At 47.0% G+C, this 9,810-nt stretch overlaps 1 long non-coding RNA gene across 1 annotated transcript; it reads right to left on the bottom strand.

Moving 5' to 3' along the window:
• Positions 1 to 1,620: 1,620 nt before the first annotated feature.
• Positions 1,621 to 9,556, bottom strand: LOC142923821 (uncharacterized). Its single transcript, XR_012940875.1, has 2 exons — positions 9,298 to 9,556; positions 1,621 to 8,205 (listed from the first exon to the last, which is right to left on the bottom strand). It is a non-coding gene; the product is annotated as an uncharacterized LOC142923821 (long non-coding RNA).
• Positions 9,557 to 9,810: the final 254 nt, after the last annotated feature.

The following is a 9,810-nucleotide window of genomic DNA, read 5'->3' as shown; positions in this document are numbered from 1 at the left end:
AGCGGTCAGGGTGAGTGAGGAATGTGCATCATACGTATCGGCGTTCCCTCCTCCACACAACAGCCAGCCTCTGTCCACGGGGGAGAGTTGCTTGATCGCTCTCAGTGCTGCTCAGTGGCCACCTCTCTCCACTGCTGGATGAGCTGCGCGATCACGCTCGTGCTGGTTTGCCGACAGCAGTTTCTCTCCGCTGCTGGATGAGCTGCATCGGCACGCTCCCTCTCTCTGGGTGGAGAACTCGAAGGTGCTCGTTGCTGGTTTGCTGAAAGCAGGTTTTTCTCCACTTCTGGATGACTCAAGTCGCACGTGCTCTTGCTCTGGTTTGCAGAAGCTCTTGCTTGGTGCGTCGGTCGCTGTGCAGCTGGACTCAATGTAGAATAAACTTTCAACAATACTCTTTTTTTCAGCTCTTTTAAAATCACACTCGGTGGCGCCTCACTACCTTGCGATTCTTGCCAACGTCAGTGGGTAGCGACGGGCCACTTTGGCCTCTGTTCGCCGCCCCCTGCTCTGCAGCTCGCCGGCTGGCGACCTGTTCCTCTCGTTCCCGATTTGAACTGCTCCTGAGCCGACTCGCTGGTCGAACTCTCTCGCGTTCCGACCTCCTCCGAGTCGAACTCCCCGAGTTCTGACCCCCCTGGTCGAACTCTTCCGAGTTGCTCCTCCGAGTCGAACTGTCTCCCGAGAGTCGACCCCCCCGGTCGAACTCTGGTGAGTCGACCCCCCCCCCCCCCCCCCGGTCGAACTCTGGTGAGCCGACCCCCTCCGGTCGAACTGAGGTTTCAATGCTCAGGATCCTCTTTTTATGCACAAAAATCCCTTCACTCGGATCCTGCCCACAAGGCGGGGTTTCTTTCGATTTTTGCTGTGTCAGGATTTGTCCGTATGTATCTGCGTCCGTGTGTGTGTCTGTACGTGTGTCAGTGTGTCATTGTGTGCATCACCCACGGTATATTCCGTTGTCATACTCCTACCATAAAACCCACAAGTAAAACAATCAAATGTTATAAATTGTCTCGAAGGCGCCTCTGTCTGGGTGCACAACCTGGAGGGAGGGGCGATATTCCCTCCGACTTTCACCGACGCACAAAGAAATGGTTAAAAAGTTAAGTTAACATTTCATTTCATCAGAGCTCCAAAGTTATGATTCTGTATTAATCCAATGTCTGTGTCAGCTTCCCGTTGTGGTGTTTGACTCGTGTTTCTTCGAGCGTATACACACTCCTACCCCGCGCTGCGGGGATACAAAGACGGCCGGGATCTCCCTTTCTCTCCGACCTTGGGTTTAACATCGCCCTTTGCTTACGTTGCAGTTTTGCTGTGCGCTTGCATTTCTTTTCCTCTCTACTCTTGCTTTAACCCTGCTTATTATTTGCGTATGGGTGGATTAGAGCATTCATGTTGACTTGGGAATACCTGATTGTTATAGGCTTCGGGTCAAGTCGTATAGAAATTATTAAAATGTAAATACATTTCATATTAAATTAATAGACGGGTGATGGTTACATTGACATAGCTTGTGGCAGGGTTCAATTGAAGTGGGTGTGAAGGTAAATAACTTTAGCCTACCCTGTCGTTAAATTCCGACTTGATGTTACTTTAATAGTAATGCAGAACCAATTAGCTTTTTTGACTTAACTAGATCTAGGCTAACGCAACCTCCCAGTGACCCTGGCTTTGTGTTTACGTCAGCCCCTTCCAATCCGCTGGGCTCTGCTCTCTATCTGCTCCCTCTGACCCTGGGAGGGCTCTGAACGTCAAAATCGTGTTAGTGGGTCAAGGTAAATATGACTTCCACATGCCATGCCGAGGCCTGGTTTGGTGTTTTTATTCATTATTAAAATAAAAACAATAGAAATATGTATCTATATGTATCGAAAAATTACTTGTTAATATTAAGATGGAAAGGGGGGCATATACAACAGTGGCCTGCTTCATGTATCTATTTACGAACGTTCAATTTTACAAAATGTCACGTTCATACAATTGACAAATTATGGACACCTTTAGATGAACAAAATCGAATTTCCGCGTGAACGAAATTCCATACGGCACGCGCCAGATCAAACGAGAAGCACCGTGGAGGCTGCATCACCCGTCCACTACAGCGTCACGGTGTCCCTGCAGGGCAACAGCAAAGCCTCCACATCACCTCCAGTCAATTCAACATGCAAATCTTTTGGTGAATTCCCTGCAAAGGTAAAAAAAAATCCTTACGGGTACTTTTGCATTGTGAAAAGTGATATAGGTGTATATTTTTAGATAAGGAGTGGAGTTGATATGTCCGAAACGCATCCCGATTTTTTTTGCATTAAATTAATGGGAAAATTCATTTGATATTTAGTGTTTCGCGCGTTTTATAAAGAAAGCATCGCTTTCGTAAATGGAGGAACATCAGTGAGTGTCCCTGTTGGTGAGCGTGACGCTAGCAATGATGGTCGAGTCAGAGGCGCGAATGTGGCCCAGGGCAGACACGCGGACGTGCGGGCGTGACAGTGAGGAACAACGGGGTCATGATTCCAGTCGTATGAGCACAGGGCTCGTTTCAAGTTTCATTTATTATTGGTATATCCCTGTGAGCCATGCGGCTCTTGAGTCGGGTGCAACCACAAACAATGTGAACAGAGAACATCTTAAAGCGACGACACGCAACAGAAACATCCTGGATAAAACAGCAAATCTTCCAGAAAAGAAAACGGTATTACAACGCTGTGTGCAAAAAATCTCAGTGTAATGCAAGTCAAAGAATAACAACCATAAGACAATTTAGATTTAAGTTATCAGGCCAACTCCGCACTTCCACAAGAAACATGGCTTAAACCATGTTTTCGAAATCAAAATAAAGCTATAAGAACAATGTAAGAACAGTAATCATAGGAACTGTGATTCAAATTTAACAAAACACATTGCAGCGGAGGGAGCTGGTAGGAACGTTGGGTTGCTCGGTCAATGGCCAGGGTCAACGGCGGCGTGGTGTATTCCGCAAATATGCCCGACTATGAGGGCAGGCACAAGTCGGCGTGAGTAGGTTAAACGTTGAGTTTTATAAGGGCACCACGGGGTGACCAGCCCCTCCCCACCCAGCCCCTCCCATTTTTGTATGCACGACGGACGGTCACAATGATCCCCTGTGGGCTGGTGTCACCAGGAGGTTCCTACCAGTATTAACGATATACATTTCAGTTTATTTATTTATTTGGTATAGCCCTGTGAGCCATTTGGCTCTTGAAATCTGGAGCAACCGCAACAAACAAAAAAACAAGAAAAAACGAACAAGAAAACATCTTAAAGTGACTGTGCAAACAGAAAATCCAGGAAAAAAACAGCAAAATATTCTTGAAAAAGCACCGTACACCAACGCTGTGTGCAAAAATCCCAGTGGGATGCAAGTCAAACAACAACAAGAAAACTTAGATTAAGGCCACCATTCTAACTCCGTACTACAAACATGTCCAAACCAAAAAACGTTTTCGAAATAACCAAAAATGAAGCCATAATTGCAATGTAACAGTGATCATAGGGACTGACCGAATTTTTAACAATAAACTACATGAATAACTTGCAACACCAAACCCTAGCGCCACAGCTGGCTGCATGAGTTACTCCACAACAGAAGCATCAGTCGGAGTATCTATTTTTTCAATGCACCTTTAAGATCAGCACGCTAAATCAAAATACAGATAATACTTTGCAGTAGTCATCTGGAGCGAAACATTTTATTTTACGCTAATGAATAACAGTAGCAGCTAGGGGTGTACAACTCCTCTAGAGCAGTGTTGAGAGAAGATCTCATTGGTAGCGATTCAAGTTGCAGTTTATTGGCAATAGCATTCCAGACCCTGGGGGCATCAATAGCAAAGGCCTTTCCTCCAGTTTTTGTACGGCAATAGGGAATGTGAAGCTGGTAAATGAGCGAAGACCTGAGGTCAAATTTGTTCTTTGAAACAGAGACAAGATCCAGTAGATAGTCTGCGGAATTTTTTGTAAGTACATCGTGAATAAATAATATCTGTTGCACAAGCCGTCGAACATTAAGAGATGTTAAGTTTGACCCAATGTAGAGATCAGTGGTGAGTCCTATATGGGCAGTGCAATGTAAATCTTAAGGCCGAGTGATAGATGGAATCAAGCTTCAGTACTTGGGGCTGATTTTTACACGATGTCACAGTAATCAAGTAGAGGCAGTATGGTAGCTTTTATCAATGCAAAACGGAACATTGGGGGAGAAGCAGTGCTTGTGTCGATACAGAAAACCAATTTATATTTTCGTCTTTTTCCCAATATAATCAATGCGATCTTCAAAATTCAGTTTTGAATCCAGGATGACCAAGATACTTATAGATCTTGACTTGCTCTATTTGATAATTATTTAAGGACTGTAATTGGGGAAAAATAACTTCCAGCTTTAGTCCTGGTGAGAAGCATAGCACCTTGGTTTTGGAGGTATTCAGGACTAGTTTAAGAGCAACTAGCTGATGTTGTAGTTTGTTGAAATCACCCTGTAGCTTAACAATCACGTCATCCGCTGAGCGGCCAGCAGTAATTAGTATCGTGTAATTTGCAAAAAGATTTACCCTGGAATGATCCAGGTCAGTGCCCAAGTCATTGACATAAAGAGAGAACAAAAGGGGGCCAAGGATGGAACCCTGTGGAACCCCTTTTGTTATCTTAACGCCGATTGACCTCCAACCATCTGTGAATACAGTTTGGGTGCGAGAAGAGGTAATTTTGTACCCAATTTACTTCGTTTTCGGAAAAACAGAGGCAACTTAGTTTACTTAGCAGGGTGTTGTGGTCTACTGTATCAAAAGCTTTGGACAGGTCAAGAAAAAGACAGGCACATTACTGCTTAGTATGAAGGCTACTGTAAATGTGATTCAGAGAGTCTAATGGAGCAGATGTGGTGCTATATTTTTTTCAGAACCCAGATTGTTTTAGATGTAGTAGATTGTTGGACCGGAAACTGCTAATTTGGTAGTTCAATAATTTTTCAAAAATTTTCATGAACGGGGACAAAATTGAGATAGGTCGGTAGTTATTTGGATCATCTTTAGGGCCCTCTTTGTGAAGTGGACGGACATAGGAATGTTTCCATTCTAGAGCAACTGATGCTTATATGATGGACAGGTTGAAAATATGGGCTATAGATTTGTATATTAGGTGACCAACAGTTAGTCGAACAAAGATGGGAATACTATCTGCTCCGGTAGAGGAAGACCCTTTGAGGTAGGACAGTTTTTTCAGAACAATACTTTCGTGGATTTGCTGGAACCTAAAGTCGTTTAATATTTGGACAGGGGTGTATGAATTTGCATGAGCAGGGGTGACTCCCAATACATTATCAAAAAGATTACCAGCTTCAGAAAAATGAAGGTTAAAAAATTGTCAACTATTTTTTTGGGATCTGAAAAATATTCCCCATTTCCGTTAAGCTCAACGGGCAGATTATCTGTATTGGATGCCTTTTCGATACATTTGATTGTTTTCCAGAAAATCCTGGAATTTTTATGTGATTCCAGGAGGAAAAAGGCATTTTTTGCTGCATCTATTCCTTAAAATCCTGTATTCTAGCCAGTCATTGACCAAAGCACTATTCTGAGCACATGTCCAAGCCTTGTCCCTAGTTTTCATGAGCTTTGTAATCAAAGGATCAAACCATGGTGGGTGGTTGCCTTTAGTTTTAAATCTAACCAACGGAGCATTTTTGTTAAGAATTTGGAGAAACGTGTAACTGAAGGTCTCCCAAGCTGTAGTTAGGTTGGGGATATCACAGACCTTGTCGATATCCGAGTGAAGCACATCATTAGTAAATGCCCGAGTGCTGAAGTGTCCGGCTGATGATCTCACCCCAAAAATGGAGTGATCACTAAGGTTTTTACCCAGAACACCAGTCAGTGTGAAATTGTGAGGGGCATTTGTCAATAGGACGTCAAGCAGAGATGACTGTACCAGATTTTTAAGGTTGGGTCGTGGGGACATTTATTAATTGAAACAAGTTAAATTCATCTGCAAAATGTGTGGCCACGGCCAGCGGGTTTAGCAAATTCCAATTTAGATCACCCACTAACACTATTTCACCTTTAGGGAGGCCTCCAAAAAGCTCTGCAGATGCAGCTTCAACATCCTTCCCACTAGGCGGTCTATATCAGGACACTACCAACGTTATTTGGGAGAGTTAATCTGAGAGCCAGACCTTCAAAGCAACATTTTTTAAACAAGGAGTGAGCTGGTGAACATGCAATAGTATTACGATACTATAACATGTACGACCAACGTTGCAGCCATAGCTGGCAGCATGACACTCCCAGTGTATGATGTGTGCGAGTCAGTGGTAGTGTGAGTGAGTGTATGATGAGTGAATGGGTCTGTGGATGTGCGAGCGAGTCAGTGTAAGATGAGCGAGTTTATCACGGCATCCTTCCCGCTACCACGGCCTTCTCCACGCCATCACGGCCTCCATGACGTGGCGAGTGAGCACTCGAGTCAAGAAGTGCCGAAAATAAATGTCATTATACTCTTGGTAGGCAAGAGGCCAATGTTCAGTATAACCCTCCACCAACCGACAGAGCCAATCACTTCAAGTCGTCACTTGGGAAAACATGCCAATTGATTTGGCACTTCAGCAATAGCCGAAATGTTAAGAGAGCAAAATTTCCAATTTGATATTCGACGTTTCGCTGCAGATACAATTGTCGGCGTTAACAGAATAATAAGATTCACGACGTTTCGACTGCAACACAACAATCATCAGGTGTGAAAACCACGTGACTTTACCGAAAGAACCAAGAATATAGCAATACAACTGTTAAACTTTGTTGGTACACTGTATTCAATTGACACCCTTTATTGCCTCCATACGCAATAATATAATCGTGATTGAGCGAACCAGTGAGTGAGTGTTGTTGAGACCTGTAGTGTGGTAGTTGAACACAGCTTAACATGTTAATACAGGTTTTAGGATTAGATCCCATAAGTATAGATGCGTCGCAACCCTCCACCACCCGACAGCCAGTAAGGTATGTCACGTAAACACCGTGCCAAATAGTTAATTAAAATACAACATATTGCCAACAGCCTACTGTAGCCAGCACCTATGAAGGCTGGTACGATACACAATGGGGTGTGTGACCAGCACCATGCTTGGCCGCCTTTGTCTCCCCAGTGGCGTTGTTTACACATTGTAATTGAGACTCATTAGAGGTTGAGTTAATCTAGGGGAGGCCCAGGACCGGCTCAGATAATTGTCACTGGTGTTGGACAATCGAACCCTGGTCGCCATGTTCATTACAGTGTGCTAACCACTGCGCCACCGCGCCCCACACTAGGTCTGATGCCCTAAAAAAAATTTGCCCACGAACTGCTCTATTTGAAGGGGTTAGAAGAACCTCACTCCCAGTGTTTCTGGTCGAGCCGTTTCCGCAGCTCAAGGGTATGAGCATCTGTGCACCCAGGGGAACCCTAACAGTTTCACACACCATGGCCTGAACCACAGAGTTAGCGATACACCATCCAGCAGGGGACTCCAAAAATCTCAACCGATGCCCCGACGGTAACTCCACACAACCCTGGTCAATTAAAATCCATAGGGGCATCCTCTTCCAAAAATCCTTCCACAACAAACAAGGCACCGCTAACGAACTTGAAACCAACACCAGGCCCGTCCTTTCAATAGCGCCAATCCGTATCGATGCCTTGATTTAGCCCACAATGCCTAAACTCCCACCATTAGCGGCAACACACAGATTATCTACCAGACCCAGGCAACCCACATCTATGGCAGAGTCCTAAAAATAAACTCTGAACCCATGGTGGCGGATGCCCCCGTATCTATGAGCATTCGCACCTCAACAGCCTGCACAAATCCACATACCGTGGATGATCCCGCTGCCATGACACAGTGTGCCAGTGCGGTCCATTGGCCAACCATCATGCACCACCTTCATACCCCGTATTCCTATGAGGGGCGATGGCGTGTGCACCTGACACTGACTGCAATGGGATGCATGAGGTGGCTGTGTCGGCCGGGTGTGTGACCTATTGCAACCTGCCTTTGGACCCAAAGGAGCGGAGGCGGCCCCAAATCAGCACGGCAGCCCCTGGAGATGTGTCCCGGTAGGCCACAACTGAAAGGTAATGGGGCCCCCCCCCCCCGCCGCTTGTCCCATCGTCGTCCCACTCCGAATGTCCTCCGCAGGCTCCAACCACCTGACGCGCACACCCAGGGAGACTCTCAGAGAGCCTGGTTGCCCTTTTCTCCCGGAAAACCAGCCCCTGCCGTCACCCCAGCACGTCGTCGCAGGTTACAGTGGGCCTGGATGCAATGGGCTACCTGAATCGAGGACAGGTCATCCTCCTCTGTGGCCGGCAAACAAACGTTAATTTCCTGAGCCAGCGTCAACATTTTCTCAAGCACCAGAGAATCCAGTCCTGCCTGCTCCATCTTTGGGTACGCATCCTTGGCCAGCGACAGCAGTGCGCTGCAGAAAGAGCGGGGTGTCTCTGTCTCCCCCCAACTCTGTATTACGAATGTCTGCCGCGTTGGACGGCAGTTCAAAAATTGCCGCCAACTGGGAGTACGCTTGACGCAGCTTCGTTCTGTCCACCTCCGGAATGTAAAAAAACGCCGCCAAGGCTGTCATCCAGTGCGGTGGGAAGAATAAGTAGCGCCTCCGCATCGGACCACCCTGCGAGCTCGCAAGTGGTGGAGAACCGCCGCTGGAAGGCCGCCCAAGCACCCCCCGCAGCTGAAAATTAATTGAGAAGCGGCAGCCGCTGCGCTAGGGAAGGTGCCCCCGGATGAGCTGTCGGCGGCAGGTTAAAGGGACCCAATTCCTGCCCTCGGTCGGCAGTGATGGTGGAGTCGCCCGCTCGCCACCCCCGAGCCACAGCCCCTTCCTTCGGCTGTTCCCTGCCCAGCTGCCCCACCAGGGTCGACACTGTGGAAAGCCGCCCCACGATGCGCTTGCCGATTGCCCGCAGCCCCCCTTCAGCCGGCGGCGGCGCAGAGCCGTCGCCCTTTGCTCGCTGCCCCGCCGGGATCACCACTCCGGGGCCCCCCACAAGGGGTCCCGGTTGCCAGCCCTGCCCGGGAATCCTCCTTGCCCGAGGGTATGCGGGTGAGAGCCTTCCTCTTCACGTGTTTCAGCATAGTCTATTTCCCCCTCAAGGATTCGAAGAAAAAAACATTCATAACAACCCTAAAATATAAAAAAAAATTTCGTTAACACGCCTGACACCAAATGTTGTGTTCTAGTTCACAGACACTAATAGGAGGTACTCTATCTCTTTTATTCCAACCTTCAGAGCCTTAGGGGATAACCACACACCGGGTCGGGACAGCCAACATGCTGCCAAACCCACAGCTGAAGAGGGTGACGATCACAATTACGACAGCACGACGAATTCCACTCCAGATCGCAGCTGCCCCGGCTGTGAGTTGGAGCTCGCCTTATATCCTGAAAAGCGTGGCCAGGCTCCACCCTCGGCCCTGCACCCCTCTGGATCCTTCAGATGGCTTCATGCTTTGCCCACAGCTGCAACTGGTAGAACGGGCTGATAGTCCAAATGCCATTGTCTACCAATCTCCCAGCGGCACGCGCTCCAGTGACTCTTTCCACGTCACCACACAAGTGTGTGAGCATTAGCTGCTAATTAAATCAGTATCCATCGAGCAGTGGATTAAACATGTCCGATGATGATGATGAAGAATTTAAACTGCAAGCATACACTTATATTTTATTAACGAAGAGCGTACAGACATTAAATGGCTCAATCGTGGCATGATGCCTCAATCTTCCACCTATCTAAATA

The sequence above is a fragment of the Petromyzon marinus genome, unplaced genomic scaffold (genome assembly GCF_048934315.1).
Source record: "Petromyzon marinus isolate PM22_M1 ecotype Great Lakes invasive population unplaced genomic scaffold, UKy_Petmar_22M1.pri1.0 PM_Scaffold_75, whole genome shotgun sequence".
NCBI classification, from domain to species: Eukaryota; Metazoa; Chordata; class Hyperoartia; order Petromyzontiformes; family Petromyzontidae; genus Petromyzon; species Petromyzon marinus.
Note: the sequence above shows the minus strand (reverse complement) of the source record. Positions and strands in the feature narration are given on the sequence as shown.